The sequence below is a fragment of the Triticum aestivum genome, chromosome 5A, assembly GCF_018294505.1.
Source record: "Triticum aestivum cultivar Chinese Spring chromosome 5A, IWGSC CS RefSeq v2.1, whole genome shotgun sequence".
NCBI classification, from domain to species: Eukaryota; Viridiplantae; Streptophyta; class Magnoliopsida; order Poales; family Poaceae; genus Triticum; species Triticum aestivum.
This window is the reverse complement of record NC_057806.1, coordinates 293,962,337-293,981,719: the sequence shown is the minus strand read 5'-3', so window position 1 is coordinate 293,981,719 and position 19,383 is coordinate 293,962,337.

Sequence of the window (19,383 nt, the reverse complement as noted above, 5' to 3'; positions counted from 1 at the left end):
ACATGTTGCACAATCTTGGGAGAGGATGAAATTGATGATAAGAAATTGCCCTACTCATGGTTTAAGTTTATGGATGATCATACAAATTTTTATGCCGGATTGAATTTTGCATCTAGCAGTCTTTTAGATTCCGCCGCGGGAGGTACTTTTATGGAAATCACATTAGGAGAAGCTACTAAACTCCTAGATAATATTATGGCTAATTACTCTTAATGGCATACCGAAAGATCTTCTACTAGTAAAAAAGTGCATGCGATTGAAGAAATTGACACTTTGAGTGGAAAGATGGACGAACTTATGAAATTGATTGCTAGTAAGAGTGCTTCTATCGATCCTAATGATATTCCTTTTTCCACTTTGATTGAGAATAATAATGAATCTACGGATGTGAATTTTGTTGGTAGGAACAATTTTGGTAATAACGCATATAGAGGAAATTTCAACCCTAGCTCGTTTCCTAGTAATTCCTCTAATAATTATGGTAATTCCTACAACAATTCTTATGGAAATTATAATAAAATACCCTCTGATCTTGAGAACAATATTAAAGGTTTCATTAGTTCTCAAAAGAATTTCAATGCTATGGTTGAAGAAAAATTGCTTAAGATTGATGATTTGGCTAGGAAAGTTGATAGAATTTCTCTTGAGATTGATTCTTTAAAGATTAGATCTATTCCACCCAAGAATGATATTAATGAATCTCTAAAGGCTATTAAAATTTCTATTAAATAAAGAACCGCTAGGATGCGTGGTAAGCGCGATTGGTTTGTGAAAATGCGTTCTTCTATTTCTTGTGAAAATAATGATGAAGATATTAAAGTGATTCACATGACCCCTATTGAATATTTGTTTTCTAATATAAATATTCATAAAGATGGGACTGGAGATGAGTCAACTTTAGCTAGAGGCGTCCTGATAATTTGGAGTTTAAAGATCTTGATGGAAAAATTGATAAAAATGGGATTGAAGAGGTCAAAACCTTCAGTAGGGATGAACCCACTCTTTTGGATTTTAAGGACTTTAATTATGATAATTGTTCTTTGATAGATTGTATTTCCTTGTTGCAATCCATGTTGAATTCATCGCATGCTTATAATCAAAATAGAGCTTTTACTAAACATATCGTTGATTCTATGATGAAATCTTTTGAAGAAAAACTTGAGTTGGAAGTTTCTATCCCTAGAAATCTTTATGATGAGTGGGAACCTACAATTAAGATTAAAATAAAAGATCATGAGCGCAATGCTTTGTGTGATTTGAGTTCTAGTGTTTCCACAATTCTGAATACTTTATGTGATGTGCTAGGTTTCCATAAACTTGATGACTGTCCTTTGAATTTGCACCTAGAGGATTCCACTATTAAGAAACCTATGGGAAGGATTAATGATGTTCTTGATTTTGCAAATAGTAATTATGTTCCCATAGATTTTACTGTGCTTGATATAGATTGCAATCCTACAAGTCCTATTATTCTTGGTAGACCTTTGATTAGAACTATTGGTGCGATTATTGATATGAAAGAAAGAAACATTAGATTTCAATTTCCGTTAAGGAAGGGCATGGAACACTTTCCAAGAAAGAAAATTAAGTTGCCATATGAATCTATTATGAGGGCCACTTATGGATTTAATACAAAGATGACAATACCTAGATCTATGTTTATGTCTAGCTAGGGGCGTTAAACAATAGCGCTTGTTGGGAGGCAACTCAATTTTATGTTGTTTTTGTTTCTGTTTTTAAATAAATACACATTATTACTTCTTTTGTAATTGTGTTTTGGTGTTTTAATTCGTGTTTGATCCAAGCAAGACGTTTGGGATGGTCTATGGTGATAGCTGATTTGATCTTGCTAAAAAATAGAAACTTTCACGCTCATTGCCAGAATTTTCAAAAATCATAGAAACGTTCTTTTGATCTAATTTTTTTTACACAATATTGATATAAAAATTTCCTAGTTTTTCCTAATTTTTCATATTTTTTGGAAGTATACAAAGTTTTCATATTGCTATAGGGTGTTCTGTTTTTGACATATTCTATTTTCTATGTGTTGTTTGCTTATTTTGATGAACCTATGGGTAGTATCAGGGGGTATGAACCATGGATAAGCTGGAATATAGATATAACACCAATATAAATTTAGAATGAGTTCACAACAGTACCTAAAGTGGTGATTTATTTTATTATACTAACGGATCTCATGAGTTTTCTGTTGAGTTTTGTGTTGTGAAGTTTTCAAGTTTTGGGTAAAGATTTGATGGACTATGGAATAACGAGTGGCAAGAGCCTAAGCTTGGGGATTCCCAAGGCACCCCAAGGTAATATTTAAGGACAACCAAGCATCTAAGCTTGGGGATGCCCCAGATGGCATCCCCTCTTTCGTCTTCGTTCCATCGGTAAATTTACTTGAGGCTATATTTTTATTCACCACATGATATGTGTTTTGCTTGGAACGTCTTGTATGATTTGAGTCTTTGCTTTTTATTTTGCCACAATCATCCTTTCTGTACACACCTTTTGAGAGGGACACACATTAATTGTGAATTTATTAGAATACTCTATGTGCTTCACTTATATCTTTTGAGCTAGCCAGTTTGCTCTAGTGCTTCACTTATATCTTTTTAGAGCAAGGTGGTGGTTTTATTTTATAGAAATTGTTGAACTCTCATGCTTCACTTATATTATTTTGAGAGTCTTTAAACAGCATGGTAATTTGCTTAGGTTATGAATTTAGTCCTAATATGATGGGCATCCAAGAGGAATATAATAAAAACTTTCATATAAAGAGCATTGAATACCATGAGAAGTTTGATTCCTTATGATTGTTTTCAGATATAAAGATGGTGATATTAGAGTCATGATAGTGAGTAATTGTGGATTGGTAGAAATACTTGTGTTAAAGTTTGTGATTCCCATAGCATGCACGTATGGTGAACCGTTATGTGATGAAGTCGGAGCATGATTTATTTATTGATTGTCTTCCTTATGAGTGGCGGTCGGGGATGAGCGATGGTATTTTCCTACCAATCTATCCCCCTAGGAGCATGCGTGTAGTACTTTGTTTCGATAACTAATAGATTTTTGCAATAAGTATGTGAGTTCTTTATGACTAATGTTGAGTCCATGGATTATACGCACTCTCACCGTTCCACCATTGCTAGCCTCTCTAGTACCGCGCAACTTTCGCCGGTACCATAAACCCACCATATACCTTCCTCAAAACAGCCACCATACCTACCTATTATGGCATTTCCATAGCCATTCCAAGATATATTGTCATGCAACTTTCCACCATTCCATTATTATGACACGCTCCATCATTGTCATATTGCTTTGCATGATCATGTAGTTGACATCGTATTTATGGCAAAGCCACCGTTCATAATTATTTCATACATGTCATTCATGAGTCATTGCACATCCCGGTACACCGCCGGGGGCATTCATATAGAGTCATATTTTGGTCTAAGTATTGAGTTGTAATTCTTGAGTTGTAAGTAAATAAAGTGTGATGATCATCATTATTAGAGCATTGTCCCAAGTGAAGAAAGGATGATGGAGACTATGATTCCCCCACAAGTCGGGATGAGACTCCGGACGAAAAAAAAGGAAGGCCATAAAAAAGGGAGAAGGCCCAAAAAAAGAAAAAAATGAGAGAAAAAGAGAGAAGGGGCAATGCTACTATTTTTTACCACACTTGTGCTTCAAAGTAGCACCATGATCTTCATGATAGAGAGTTTCCTATTTTGTCACTTTCATATACTAGTGGGAATTTTTCATTATAGAAATTGTCTTGTATATTCCAATGATGGGCTTCCTCAAATTTCCCTAGGTCTTCGTGAGCAAGCGAGTTGGATGCACACCCACTAAGTTTCTTTTTGAGCTTTCATACACTTGTAGCTCTAGTGCATCCGTTTCATGGCAATCCCTACTCACTCACATTGATATCTCTTGATGGGCATCTCCATAGCCCGTTAATACACCTAGTTGATGTGAGAATTTGTCCTTCTTTTTGTCTTCTCCACAACCACCATATTCTATTCCACCTATATGTTATATCCATGGCTCATGCTCATGTATTGTGTGAAAGTTGAAAAAGTTTGAGAACACTAAAAGTATGAAACAATTGCTTGGCTTGTCATCGGGGTTGTGCATGATGAAATACTTTGTGTGATGAAGATGGAGCATAGATAGACTACATGATTTTGTAGGGTTAACTTTCTTTGGCCATGTTATTTTGAGAAGACATGATTGCTTTATTAGTATGCTTGAAGTATTATTAATTTTATGTCAATATTAAACTTTTGTTTTGAATCTTATGGATCTGAATTCATGCCACAATAAATAAAATTACATGGATAAATATGTTAGGTAGCATTCCACATGAAAAAAAATATTTATCATTTACCTACTCGAGGACGAGCATGAATTAAGCTTGGGGATGCTTGATACGTCTCCAACGTATCTATAAACTTTTATTGTTCCATGCTATTATATTATCTGCTTTGGATGTTTTATATGCATTAATATTCTATTTTATATTATTTTGGGGACTGGCCTATTAATCTAGAGCCCAGTGCCAGTTTCTATTTTTTCCTTGTTTTTGAGTTTTGCAGAAAAGGTATATCAAACAGAGTCCAAACAGAATAAAACTTTTGCGATGATTTTTCCTGGACCAGAAGACATCCACAGAACTTGGAGAGGGGGTCAGAAGATGGCGGAGGAGGCCACAAGCCACCTAGGCGCCCCCCAGGGGGCACCCTGAGGGCTTGTGGGCCCCTCGAGTGTCCTCCAACCCTAATATTTGCTCCACAAATACCCAAATATTCCAAAACCATCAGAAGCATCCACCAAAATACTTTTTCGCTGCCGCAAGCCTCCGTTCCCATGAGATCCCATCTTGGGGCCTCTACCGGCACCCTGCCGGAGGGGGATTCAATCACGGAGGGCATGTACATCAACCTTGTTGCCCTCCCAGTGAAGCATGATTAGTTTACCACAGACCTACGGGTCCATAGCTAGTAGCTAGATGGCTTCTTCTCTCTCTATGATCTTCAATACCATGTTCTCCTTGATGTTCTTGGAGATCTATCTGATGTAATCTTCTTTTGCGGTGTGTTTGTCGAGATCTGATGAATTGTGGATTGATGATCAGATTATCTATGAATATTATTTGAATCTCCTCTGAATTCTTATATGCATGATGTGATATCTTTGTATTTCTCTTCAAATTATCGGTTTGGTTTGGCCAACTAAATTGGTTTTTCTTGCATTGGGAGAGGTGCTTAGTTTTCGGTTCAATCTTGTGGTGTCCTCACCCAGTGACATAGTAGGGGTACCGAGGCACGTATTGTATTGTTGCCATTAAGGGCAAAAAGATGGGTTTTTCATCATATTGCTTGAGTTTATCCCTCTACATCGTGTCATCTTACTTAAGGTGTTACTCTGTTCTTATGAACTTAATACTCTAGATGCATCCAGGATAGCGGTCGATGCATGGAGTAATAGTAGTAGATGCAGAATCGCTTCGGTCTACTTGACATGGACGTGATGCCTATATTCATGATCATTGCCTTGGATATCGTCATAACTTTGCGCTTTTCTATCAATTCCTCGACAATAACTTGTTTACCCACCATATGTTTTCTTTCAAGAGAGAACCTCTAGTGAAACCTATGGCCCCGGGGTCTATTTCCCACCATATATTTTCAGATCTATAAACCAAAAAACCCAAAAAATACTTTGCTGCAATTTATTTAGATTTATTTTAGTTTGCCTTTTTATTTATCTTTTGTACCTATCTCTATTAGATCTCACTCTTGTTCGAGACCATGAAGGGATTGACCACCCCTTTTTCGCGTTGAGTGCAAGTGCTTGTTACTTTGTGCAGGTGCATAGATTGGAGAATTGCTTGTTCTTCCGACTGGATTGATACCTTGGTTCTTAACCGAGGGAAATACTTATCTCTACTTTGCTGCATCACCCTTTCCTCTTCAAGGGAAAAATCAACGCAAGCTCAAGAAGTAGCACTACGCCGGTAGTGGGTCCTTGGTCCCTGTTCTTTACTACTTCGACCCTATTCCTACGCCCTCACGCGTCACACCAGCTGCAGCTATTCCCAAGCAAACAGACCCACGACGGGCTGAATCCCCTGATCTTGCTGGCAAATTTGCCCGACTCGGAAAAGGAGGAGGCCGGTGGTGACGAGGAGGAGGGAGCGGTCGAGGCGCGCTTGGAAGACGCCGAGGCCGCGTCGGTAAGTCTCCACCCTCAGACTCCCTGCACGAGTGGATGGACGATGATGAGGAGGGCCTGAACGAGGCCCGCTGTGCAGTGCCTATGCATGAGGGTGGGGGGACGCCAGCGTGACCCTCGTAGGCGGCTGTAGAGGACGACCAACGCCAGGTCATCCCGCGATCCGGCAGCCGGTGGGAGGCCGCACGGGAAAGCGCTAGTCGAGCCGCGACCGGCTGGGAAGCACCTGGCCACGATGCAGCCAACGCGTGAGAAGCACGCCATGAGCAAGAGGCGCCTACTTCCCCCATCGGTGGGTCCTAGGCGAGTGATTCCCACGACCATCGTGTTAGTGCTCGCGCCCTTTCGTCGTGATTGTTGTCAACTTCCCTTCTTACGCCTCTCGCTGATCGAGCAGGTCCGCCCTCGAGCTGGCGGTGGCGGCCGCCGTGGCCGCGCCCAGGAACAAGCCTGGCTAGCAAGGGACCCGGAGCAGCATGGACGAGCAGTAGCGAGCCAACGCGCCCTTGGTGAAGTTGGTGCCGTTGTCGGTGATGATGCTGTGGGGAACGTCGTAGTGAACCGCGGTGTCTTTGACGAACTTGACGACCGTGGGTCCGTCAAGTTTCTTGGTCGGTCTTGCCTCGATCCACTTGGTAAACTTGTCGACGGGTACCAGCAGGTGCGTCATGCCACCTCAGGCGGTTTTGAAGGGTCCCACCATGTCAAGGCCACAGACAGCAAAAGGCCAAGTGATGGGCATGGTCTGGAGGGTCGTGGCCGGCTGGTGGCTATGCTTGCTGAACCAGCCGCTCGGCGTCCTCCAGGGTCGTGGGCCAGTTGAAACCATGACGGAAAGCTTTGGCCACAAGGGTCCTCGAGGTGGCGTGGTGCCCGCACTCGCCTTGGTGGATGTCGAGGGGGATATCGATCCCCTTGTCTGGCTCTACGCAGCACTGAAAAACACCTATTGTGCTATGCTTGATGAGCTCGTGGTTGATGATGTTATAGGTGGAAGCCCGACATTGCACTTCTCGGGCCTTGACTTCGTTGTCAGGGAGCTCACCACTTTCTAGGAAAGCGAGGATCGGTTGTGCCCAGGACGGCGTCGTCACCATCGCGAAGACAACGACTTGAGCGGGAGCCAAGTTGGTAGCCCTCGAGCTAGATCCGGCAAACCCCGGGGCCGGGTCGGGACCGGCATCTCCTAGGACTAGACTGGCAGTCCCCGAGCTGGAGCCGGCGGCCCCTGAGCTAGAGCCGACAGCCCCCGAGCCGGATGACAGGTCACTGGGACGAAGATGGATTATTACTTGGGAGATGGCTTGATGGACAGCTTCCGCAGGTTCTCGAGGGAGACGCTGGGTGGGATGGATTGCCGGGTGGAGCCAAGCTTGGCCAGTGCGTCGTCTGCCTCATTATCTGCCCGGGGGACGTGGAGGAACTCACAGCCGTTGAACCTGCCAGTCAGCTGCTGGACCAGGAAGCGGTAGCTGTCCATGTTGGAGTCCCGGGCGCCCCACTCGCCGGAGGCCTGCTGCACCACCAGATCCGAGTCGCCGTAGCAAAGGATGCGCCAGATGCTGATCTCTTTGGGAAGCCAAAGGCCATGGAGAGCTTCATACTCAGCGATGTTGTTGGAGGCGGCGAAGTGGATCTGCAGCACGTACCGCGTCCGCTCGCCCTTGGGGCAGGAGAGCACGATGCTGCCCCCCCCCCCCAGGCCCATGCGCATCTTCGAGCTGTTGAAGTGCATACGCCAATGCGTCGAGTCCAGGGTCGACAGCAAGTACTGGGTCTCTGTCAAATCGATGAGAAAATTGGCCAACGCCTGGGACTTGATGGTGGTGCGGGGCTCATAGAGGATCGTGTGGCTGGTCAGCTCGATGGCCCACTTGGCCACCCACCCGGAGGCATCTCGGCAGCCCATTATCTCGCCGATGGGGGTCGTGCTTACCACAGTGATGGTGTGCTCCTGAAAGTACTGCTTCAGCTTCTTGGTGGCGAAGTACATGCCATAACACATCTTCTGATAGTGGGTGTAGTTCTGCTTGGAGAGGGAGAGCACCTCGCTCAGGTAGTACATAGGGCGCTGGACCGGCTACGCCTTGCCCTCCTCCGGGCGCTCGACCACTAGTACCATGTTGACGACGCGGGAGGTTGATGCGATGTAAAGCATCATCGGCTCCTTCTCAGTCAGCGCGACCATGACATGTGCGGTGGAGAGCATGTGCTTGAGGTCGCGGAACGCTTCGTCTGCCTGGTCATTCCACTCAAATGATGTCATCTTTACAGGGGCGGGGCCCTTTCCCCCAGCCGGCTGACGAACCGGCTGAGAGAGGCCAAGCAGCCGGTAAACTTCTAGACATCACGCAGCCGAGCCGGCTTGCGCATGCGCTCGATCGCCTTGATCTTCTTTGGGTTGGCCTCGATGCCACACTCCAAGACGAGGAAACCAAGGAGCTGACCAGCTGACACGCCGAAGACACACTTCTCCGGGTTAGGCTTGATCTAGAACTGGCGCAAGTGAAGGAAATATGCCTTAGAGGCAATAATAAAGTTGTTATTTGTATTTCCTTATAGCATGATAAATGTTTATTATTCATGCTAGAATTGTATTAACCGGAAACTTAGTACATGTGTGAATACATAGACAAACAGAGTGTCACTAGTTTGCCTCTACTTGACTAGCTCGTTGAATCAATGATGGTTATGTTTCCTAACCATAGACATGAGTTGTCATTTGATTAACGGGATCACATCATTAAAGAATGATGTGATTGACTTAACCCATCCGTTAGCTTAGCACGATGATTGATTAGTTTGTTGCTATTGCTTTTTCCATAACAATACATGTTTTTTTGACCAGGAACAATAGGAAAGGCTCCTACTGTGTTACTATATTAAAAGATTAGTCAAACTGTACAATGGGTATTTACATAGGGGGGAGGTGGAGGTACAACTTGCCAACTTTGTGACAAGTGAACTAAAAAACAAAACAGATGTAAACCACTAAAGGGAGTGCACAAGGTTCAGCACAAGGAGCCTATGCTCCTCTTTGACTCTATGTTGAAGAAGCCCAAAGTCTTTCTTGAATCTGTCCAGCCAGGAATTGAGGGAAGGTGTTATTGCTCTAAAATGTTTATTATTACTCTCCTTCCAAATACTCCAGGCTGCCATGATGAATTTCTCTAGGAACAGTGGGGTGGGATGAATGTTTCTGTGAGTTTCAACAGCTTGTATTCGACCAAGGAAAGGTTCCCAGTTAAACCCAAGTTTGGCCCAGCAAAGCTTACTGAAAGAGCATGTGAAGATCATGTGCTCCACTGTTTCCTCAATATTCACTCCACATAAGAGGCAATTGTGGTCATCTCCTATGTTATAGTGCCTCCTTTTGAACATGTTCCTCGTATTGAGCCTGTCATGGAAGAGCAGCCAGGCAAAGACCTTCAACTTCATCGTGCATTTTGATTTCCAAATCCAGTAGAATATCTGTTGCACTTGGACGTCCTTGAAGAAGAATGTATAGTAATCCGTTGATTTGTATATGGTCTTGCCCCAAGTATAGTGCCGAATATCCGTGGATGATGTGGATGGCTGTAGCTGAGCCGCAATTGTTTGCATGTCTCTAACCTCCGCAAGGCTTGAGGGGTCAAGGGCAGGTGGAACGTTTCTCCCAGCGATGTGATCCCTAGGAAGTTTTTGACCAAGATATCTTCGTCTAGAGAGTGAGAGAAAGCCCGAGGATGGGAGTCTTGAATTATTTGCCCTGACCACAAATCTTTCCAAAATAGAGACGTGGTGCCACACACAATTTTGATTTGAGAAACCCCACGAAACTTAGGTGTGAGCTTGAGTATGTCCTTCCACCAGAATGAGCCGACTGGTTCAGAGGCATGTGGAATTTTTTGGGTATAGTAGGAGTCCCATGTGAGTTGCACCCAAGGTATATCCAACTTGTTGTAAAATTTATGCAGGAACTTCAGAAGGAATGCTTCATTTTGTACACGAAGATTAAGCACACCAAGTCCTCCCTTATTTTAAGGTTTACATACCATGTCCCAGGCCGCCAGAGAGTTACACTTATCACCTTGTTCGGTCTTTTTGATCCATAGGCATCGACGCCTAATTTTGTCCAGGAGTTCAATGAGCTTGGGTGGGAAATGTAACGTGCACATAGTATAGATGAGTAATGAGGTAACTATGGAGTTGAGTAGAGTCAACTTTCCAGCATGGGACATGAGGGACAGTGTTGACGACAAGCTTCTTTCAACCATGCTGACTAGGGGCATAAAGTCATGAATGGTAGGCCGAGACGTGCCCAGAGGCAGGCCTAGGTAGGTGAACGGCATGGTGCCAATTGTACACTCAAAGATAGCAGCAAGTTGTGCAGCCAGATCCGCTTCCAAGTTTATGGGAATTAATGTGGACTTGTGGAAATTGATTTTAAGGCCGATGGACTGTGCATATTTGGTAAGGATGTCTTTAATGATCAAGGCTTGCTGAGGGCAGCCAGGCATAAGCAAGATTGTGTCATCAACGTATTGGACAATAGGGTAATCCATTTGTCCCGTGGCTGGAAAAGGAAGCTGTATTCTGCCCTCTCTATAAGCTTCATTAATGGCTGCTTGAAGGAGGTCGGCTGCCAGCACGAAAATGAGTGGAGACAATGGATCGCCCTGTCTGACCCCATGCTTGCAGTGGAACTGTCTGCCCGGAACACCGTTTAGGAGAACTGAGGATCGGCCCGAAGAAAAAATAGCCTTTATCCAGGACAACCATCTTTCATTAAAGCCCATATGTCTTATAATGTTGATCATGGGATCGTGCTCGATCGTGCCGAAAGCTTTGGCGAAATCCAACTTAAGCAGAACAATCGGTCTCTTGGAGGCTTGGCATTGGTGAATGTATTGAAATGTCCAAGCAAGACAATCTTGTATAGATCTCCCACGTATGAATCCATATTGGTTACGACGAATACTTTTCAAAATGACCTTCTGGAGTCGGTTAGCCAGGAGTTTAGTAATGAGCTTAAGGCGGCAATTAAGTAAGGTGATTGGCCTGTAGTCATTAACTATCAATGGGGATCCATTCTTCGGGATAAGAGTAATCAATCCATCATTAATGCTCTGGAGGTTAAGTGTTCCTGCATGGAATTGATCACACAACGAGTAAAAATCATTTTTGATGATTGGCCAACATGCTTTAAGGAAGAGACCACTAAATCCATCTGGACCAGGTGCCCTATCGCCTGGCATCTCTTTAACTACCAAGTCAATTTCCTCATGCGTGAAGGGAAGGGTGAGGTGATCCAAGTTTGCATTGGGCCGCATTAGAGACGGGAGATAAAAATGCATTTGAGTTGGGCTAGAGGTGCCTAGTCTGTCCGAATATGCGTGGAAAAGTAGGGCCTCCTTTCCATTATGATCTTCCATGACTAACCAATCCAGAGTTTGCAGATTAGCAATGTTGTTTTTGCGATATCTATCAGTAGCCATTACTTGGAAAAATTTAGTATTTTCATCACCAAACTTAACCCATCGAACGGTACATCGTTTCTTCCAATATTGTTTCTGATAGTCCAATAGCCGAAGGAGATGATTTTTGATAATCTTGCGGAAGTTGTTCTCTGGTAGTGTGAGAGACCGCTGATTTTCTAGATCATCCAACTCTGTCAAGGTTTTGTTGGTGTTCTTAATAGCCACCGAGAGCCGTGAGATACCTTTGCTCCAAGCTTTGAGCTCTTGTCAGAGATGTTTGAATTTACAACAGAGCACAGTGGCTACATTGTTCACCACAATGGGTTTGTCCCAAACTCTTTTAACCACGTCCATGAAGCCCGGGTGTAGAATCCAGTAGGGTTCAAATCTGAATAACTTGGCACGAGGGATTTTTGTCTCAATGGTTACAACACATGGTGTGTGATCTGATGTGGGCTTACAGAGAGGTTTGACCATGGTATTGGGGTAAACACTTGTGCAGTGCATGGAAGTAAAGAACCAGTCAAGTTGCTCTAGGAGTGGATCGTGTTGCATGTTACTCCAAGTGTATAGCCTACCCTTAATAGGTAATTCGACTAGGTTATGTTTGCAGATAATATCATTGAAGGTGGACATATCGTTGACATCACGCCCTGGCTTGTTGCGATTTTCTGGCCCTCTGATATACTTAAAATCCCCAAGAAATAAGCAATCTTCATTTGCCTGAATGTCCCTGTCATAGAACCATTGAGTAAAAGTGTCCCGCGCAAGCCCGGTACAAGGACCATAGATGTTAAAAAGTGTCCATGCTTGGGCAGAAATGGTGCTAGTGAATTGAATTCCCAGAGCAAAATCTTCCTGAAGAACTACCGAACCAGAAAACATGGAGCTATTCCAAACTGTGAGTAAACCACCCGAAGCCCCGTGAGAGGGAATATAAGCAAATTTACTGAAACGCTTAGGGCAGCAAGTTTTAATAAATGCTAGATCGATAACAGGTTTTTTAGTCTCCTGCAAGCAAACGATGGAACAATCACTAACAGAAATCGCGTTCGACAACGCTAATAACTTTTTCTCCGAATTTAACCCGCGAACATTCCAACATAGCATGTTCCAGCTACGCAAAAGTGGCATAAGAGACCGCGAACTTAAGCTGAAGACGAAGAGGAGCCTTCCGTCGGGCTATTGTGGATGGTAGCCGAATCTTCAGTAGCAAGTAGAGCAGCTTCAGTGAGCTCTTGAGGCGGGACAGCGCAGCGAATGATGCCAATGTCCGATGACTATGACTATGAGATCATGCAACTCCCGAATACCGGAGGAACACTTTGTGTGCTACCAAACGTCACAACGTAACTGGGTGATTATAAAGGTGCTCTGCAGGTGTCTCAAGATTAGGATTTGTCACTCCGATTGTCGGAGAGGTATCTCTAGGCCCTCTCGGTAATGTACATCACTATAAGCCTTGCAAGCAATGTAGTTAATGAGTTAGTTACGGGATGTAGCATTACGGAATGCGTAAAGAAACTTGCCGGTAACGAGATTGAACTAGGTATTGAGATACCGACGATCGAATCTCGGGCAAGTAACATACCGATGACAAAGGGAACAACATATGTTGTTATGCGGTTTGACCGATAAAGATCTTCATAGAATATGTAGGAACCAATATGAGCATCCAGGTTCCGCTATTGGTTATTGACCGGAGATGAGTCTCGGTCATGTCTACATAGTTCTCGAACCCGTAGGGTCCGCACGCTTAACATTCTGTGACGATTTGTATTATGAGTTATGTGATTTGATGACCGAAGTTTGTTCAGAGTCCCGGATGAGATCGGGGACATGACAAGGAGTCTCGAAATGGTCGAGACGTAAAGATCGATATATTGAAAGGCTATATTCGGACATCAAAAAGGTTCCGAGTGATTCGGGTATTTTTCGGAGTACCGGAGAGTTACAGGAATTTGCTGGGAGAAGTATTGGGCCTTATTGGGCCATACAGGAATAGAGGAGGCAGGCCAAAGGGAAGGAGGCGCCCCCCATGGGTCCGAATTGGACTAGGGGAAAGGGGGCGGCGCCCCCCTTGCCCTTTCCTACTCCCTCTCTCTTTTCTTCTTTCTTCTCTCCTACTCCGGAAAGGAAAAGTGGAATCCTACTAGGACTTGGGAGTCCTAGTAGGACTCCTGAAACTTGGCGTGCCCCCTCTAGGGCTGGCCTCCTCCTCCTCCCTCCTTTATATACGTGGCCAGGGGCACCCCATAGACACACAAGTTGATCAGTTGATCTTTTAGCCGTGTGCGGTGCCCCCCTCCACCATAATTCACCTCGGTCATATCGTAGCGGTGCTTAGGCGAAGCCCTGCGTCGGTAGCATCATCATCACCGTCATCACGCCATCGTGCTGATGGAACTCTCCCTCGAAGCTCCGCTGGATCGGAGTTCGTGGGACGTCACCGAGCTGAACGTGTGCTGAACTCGGAGGTGCCATACGTTCAGTACTTGGATCAGTCGGATCGTGAAGACGTACGACTACATCAACCGCGTTCTCATAACGCTTCCGCTTATGGTCTACGAGGGTACGTGGATGACACTCTCCCCTCTCATTGCTATGCATCACCATGATCTTGCGTGTGCGTAGGATTTTTTTTTTGAAATTACTACGTTCCCCGACAGCAGGTTGGCGAATGTCTCCTTGAGGTCCGCTAGGAGGGTGAGGTGCTGCTTGGTCTTCACCACGATGTCGTGGACGTAGACGTGCACATTCCTGCCGAGTTGCGACATGAGACACTTTTGCATGCAACGTTGGAAGGTCGCACCGACGTTCTTCAAGCCAAACGACATAGTGATGTAGTAGTACGCCCCAAAGGGAGTGATGAAGGATGTCTTGAGGGCATCGGTCGGGTCTAGCTTGATCTGGTGATAGCCAAAGTAGGCGTCCAAAAAGGATAGGAGCTCGCAACCAACCGTGGAGTCGGTCACCTAATCTATCCGCGACATGGCAAAAAGGTCCTTGGGGCATGCCTTGTTCAGGCTCGTGTAGTTGATACACATGCGCCAAGTGTTGTTCTTCTTTAGAACGAGGACTAGATTGGCCAGCCACTTAGGGTGGAAAACCTCCATGATGAAGCCCGCTGCGAGCAGCCGGGTGATCTCTTCACCAATGGTTCTTCGCTTCTCCTTGGAGAAGCAGCGATGCGGTTGCCGGAATGGCTTGGAGTCCTTGTGGATGTGGAGTTTGTGCTCGGCGTACTCCCTTGGAACACGCGGCATGTCTCTGGGAGACCATGCGAAGATGTCCCGATTCTCACGGAGGAAGTCGACGAGCTGGCCTTCCTATTTGCTGTCGAGGCGGGCACCCACGATGACGTACTCGTTCAATCTAGGGTTGGCCGGGTTCAGCGGGACCTTCTTGGTATCCTTGGAAGGCTAAAAGGAGGCCTCGCTGGTCGGCTGCTTGAGCGGAGCCTGGTAGCTTCATGTTCAGGTAGGCATAGTGGGGGACCGCCATGAATTTGGCCAATGCGGGCCACCCCAACAACGCGTGGTAGGGGCTGGACAGGTCCACCACCTCAAACCAAACTGGCTCGTGACAGAAGTGGTCGTTGCAGCCGAACAAGACGTCAAGCCAGATCCGGCCGATCGGAGAGCAAGAGAGACCTGACACGCTGCCGTGGAACAACGTCTGGGTCAGTTGCAGCTGACGCGCCTCGATGCCAAGCCTGGTCATGGTGTCACGGTAGAGGATGTTGATGTTGTTGCCGTCGTCGATGAGAACTCGTGAGAAACGACAGGTTTGCTTTTTAGCAACAATGGTGGGGTCGAGGACGAGGGCATAGTCACCTGGCGTGGTCATGACGGCCGGATGGTCCTCCCGAGTCCAGTTGACTGGGCGGTCGGACCAATGCATGTACAGGGGAACAAGAGGGACCACGACATTCACCTCGTGTCGGTGCTCGCTGTGCTCGCTGTGCTTGTCGTCACCCTCGCCGGTGAAGACAACGTAGCACGCGTTCGGGTTGGGAAGGCATCATCGTGCATGGCGTCGGTAGCCGGAGGTCGCAGAGGAGGAGGAGGCGGCTGCCCCGCGCCCGACGGGGGAGGCAGAGGCGGCGGCAGGTCGCCCCTCATTAAGCACTGGGTGATGCTACACTACCGGAGCATATGCATGGACGGCTTCGCGCCACTATGGTGCTTGCAGGGAGCGTCGAGCGTCTGCTCATAGCTGAGCTTGAGCTGCCAGGCGGTCTTGCCGGTCCGCTGATGCCGGCTACTGGCTTGCTCCGCCGGCTACTCTACCTCGGGGCAGCGACGAGACGGTTGTCATAATGGGGAGCCGGCTGCTCGCCCTTGCGCTTGCCGCTATTATTGTTCTGTTGTGGTTGCTCTCACCAACCGGCCGAGGATTGGAGGGCGGCATCGGCAACACCTTGCCGGCTTCGTCCATCATGACTTGGACTTTCATGATGGCATCGATTGTGGAGTACTTGTCTGCCATGGCCATGAGCGTGGCCATGATGGTCGGCTCGGAGCGCATGAGCTTGTGCTTGAGCAGCCTGGACCTCATGGACTCCCTTGCAGCTGTTTCACAGCTCGGTCCACCGCGTGAGGTACGAGAGGGTGGTCTCATTCGGCCCCTGAACACATAGGGCGAGGTCGGCCGAGCCGCTTGTATGTGCCGACGAAGTTGCACATGAACACCTGATCAAAGTCGAGCCAAGAGTTCATGATGCCGGGCGGGCACGTCCGGGTCGAGCCTTGCAGCATGACGGGAGCGTAGCGCACGGCCAGGCGCCTACTGCCACCTACGATGCCGACGGCCATGGTGTAGCCAATGAGCCAGTCTTCCGGCTTGGCGGTCCCATTGTACTTGGGGTGTCACGAGGGAGTGTAAACCCTTTGGGGAAGGCTTCTCGCGGATGTGCGGGCCGAAGCAAGCCGAGCCGACGCACTTTCTTCCTCCACCACGAGCGAGCGGGACAGCTGCTCGATGCGGTGGCGGGCGTCGTTGTCGTTGATGGGGTCACGCGAGCCCAGCCGGCTAGCGACGGGGCCGCAGGGCGCCGGGCGGGGGGAGATCCTGTTGGCGCTGGTCATCGCGGGCTAGCCCGTCATCTTCGTCGTTGCCAGTCGTCAAGGCGCCATTGTGTTGGGACCGACCCTTCCGGTGCCGGCCGGATTGGTTCCCGCTCGGGTGTGGGGAGGACGCCTCCTGCGTGCACCGTGGGTCGGGATCTCTGGTGTTCTTGGAGGCGGATGCAGCGGGCGGGTTCGGGTCATAACGCTTTTGCTGCGAGTTTGCCGCAGGGACATAGTCGCGGATGCGCTGCTGCCGATGCAGCAACTCCTCGCCCTCCAGGAACTCGAGATCCGCAATGGCTGCCTCAGCGGTGTGCATGTTCTTGATGGGGGTGTCATAGACGGCCAGAGCTGCTCCCAGTGCACGACCGATAGCGCCACTGCGAGCCCGCACCTTGGCGATCCGGCTGGGCTCGGCCGCGGCTGGCGTTAAGCCGTAAGCGCGTCGTTGTCCCGCTGGGCGGACTCCATTCGGCACTGTGCAGTGGCAAGCGTCGTGGCCTCGTCCATCAGGTGCTAGGGATCCTCGTCGAGTCGGGCCGCAAAAGCGGTTGCGTCGGCGTCAGTGGTGATGGGGATGCAGGGGTTGTGTAATGTTGCGCGTAGCAGGTCGGCCAGGTTGGTGCGAGCAGCATCCGCAGCAGCCTTCCCGTGCGAGGAAGAGCGGCTAGAGCCGGTGGTTAGCACCTCCATGCGGGTGCAAAGATCCGCGATGTCGCTGGAGACGGTGCAGTCGACGGGAACGGGGGAGTCGGTGAAGCTGTGTACCTCACTTGGGTACTCGTCGGGGACAAGTGCTATGAAGACGTTAGCATGCCGGAAGGGATTATGGAGGAACCGGCGGGGCCGACCAGGACGGTGCCAGGCATGGGGACCAGGGCATGCGCGATGCGCTCGCCGGAGTCGGTGAAGGGGCTCATCTGGAACTTGATTCCGGGCGACACCACGAGCAGCCCCACGGTGGGTGCCAACTGTCATGGTATTCTCACGGTAGATGCCATGAGATGGCTAAAAGTGGGGGGGGGGCTACGTGAGGACGCCGGTGGGTTCCAGAGGCGAGGTTGGCACACGCAAGTGCAGGGCATGAGACGTACCCAGGTTTGGGGCCCTCCATGGGAGGTAACACCCCTAGTTCGGCCAAAATGGGATGATATGCACAAGGGTTACAATGGTGCTCCTGGAGCTGTATGGTGGAGGAGGAAGAAGGAGCTAGCTCTCTATCTTGCCTCTCATGCGTGTGAGTGGGTGTGCATGTGCTAAGGATCAGTCCTTGTGCATGGAGGGCTCCTGGGGGGTCTTATAGGCCGACCCCCAGGGATACAATGGTAAAGATACATGGGCACGGGGCCCTGGTGTCATCGTCCTGGAGCTGGTGGTGGGGTCCGCCGGGTCACCGGATCCGCCGGGCGTGGGCCTCACCGGCTACACAACCCTATGGCCCATCTTCTCTGGAGTCATGGAATGGTTGGCACTATTCGGCTACAGTACCGCATTGCCCGATCGTTGTCTACCCCGGTCAGCGGTACGAGGGACGCTGTAGCCACGTTGGAACAGGAGGGGAGAGCACTATTGCCATGCCTACCCCGTCGTGGGGAGTTGTCTTGTCGTACGTTCGGATGGAAAGGCCGCTGACCCGCGGCCAGCCGTCTCATTGCTAGCCGACCGAGCCGGGAAGCCACACCCATCTAGCCCGCGCTGGGAAGCCGGCCTACAGGCCAGCTGGATTTTGGGGAGTCAGCCGCCTTGATGTTTTGAAAGAGAATCTGGGTTCCGTTGCCTACCCAGGGGTCATCCCCCCGGCAGCCGGCCCATGATCACGGGGCGTGTGCACACCAGTTCGTCTCTCCAACATGCCGTGGTACAAATTTTGTCCCATTTGGGGCAGGTTTGGATATATGCTTCTCACAAACCAAAGCTTCTCGCAACAAGCATGATGGTTTTCGGTAGAGAACATCCCACCTTTGTGGACGAAACGATATCCATTGCCTCTTATTGCTTTCAATTACTTTTCTCATGTCAACATAGAACAACATGAGTGTTGTGTGATTTTTTTGTGATTTTTCGGGGTTCGTTTGGACATTTTTATGCATTAACTGAGTTTTCAATGCATTTACGTGCATAATTCAAATTTGAACTACATGCACATGATCCAGTGCATATAAATTGGTTGAAAAATCAAATATGTGTCCTTGGATGCATGATTAGGTCCCATGCAAGAAATGAGAATGAATTTCAAACACCGGGGCACCGTTGATTGCCGGCAAAACATTGAGATGCATGGTTTTTAAATTCTAGTGAATCCAAAACTCGTCTGAAATTCATGAAACTTGGCATGCTATCATGGAGCGGCATCAACATGCCATGGTACAAATTTTGTCCCATTTGGGGCAGGTTTGGGTATATGCTTCTCACAAACCGGAGCTTCTCACAATAAGCATGATGGTTTTCGGTAGGGAACATCCCACCTTTGTGGACGAAACGATATCCATTGCCTCTTATTGCTTTCAATTTTTTTTCTCGTGTCAACATAGAACAACATGAGTGTTGTGTGATGTTTTGTGGTTCGTTTGGATATTCTTATGCATTTACTAAGTTTTCAA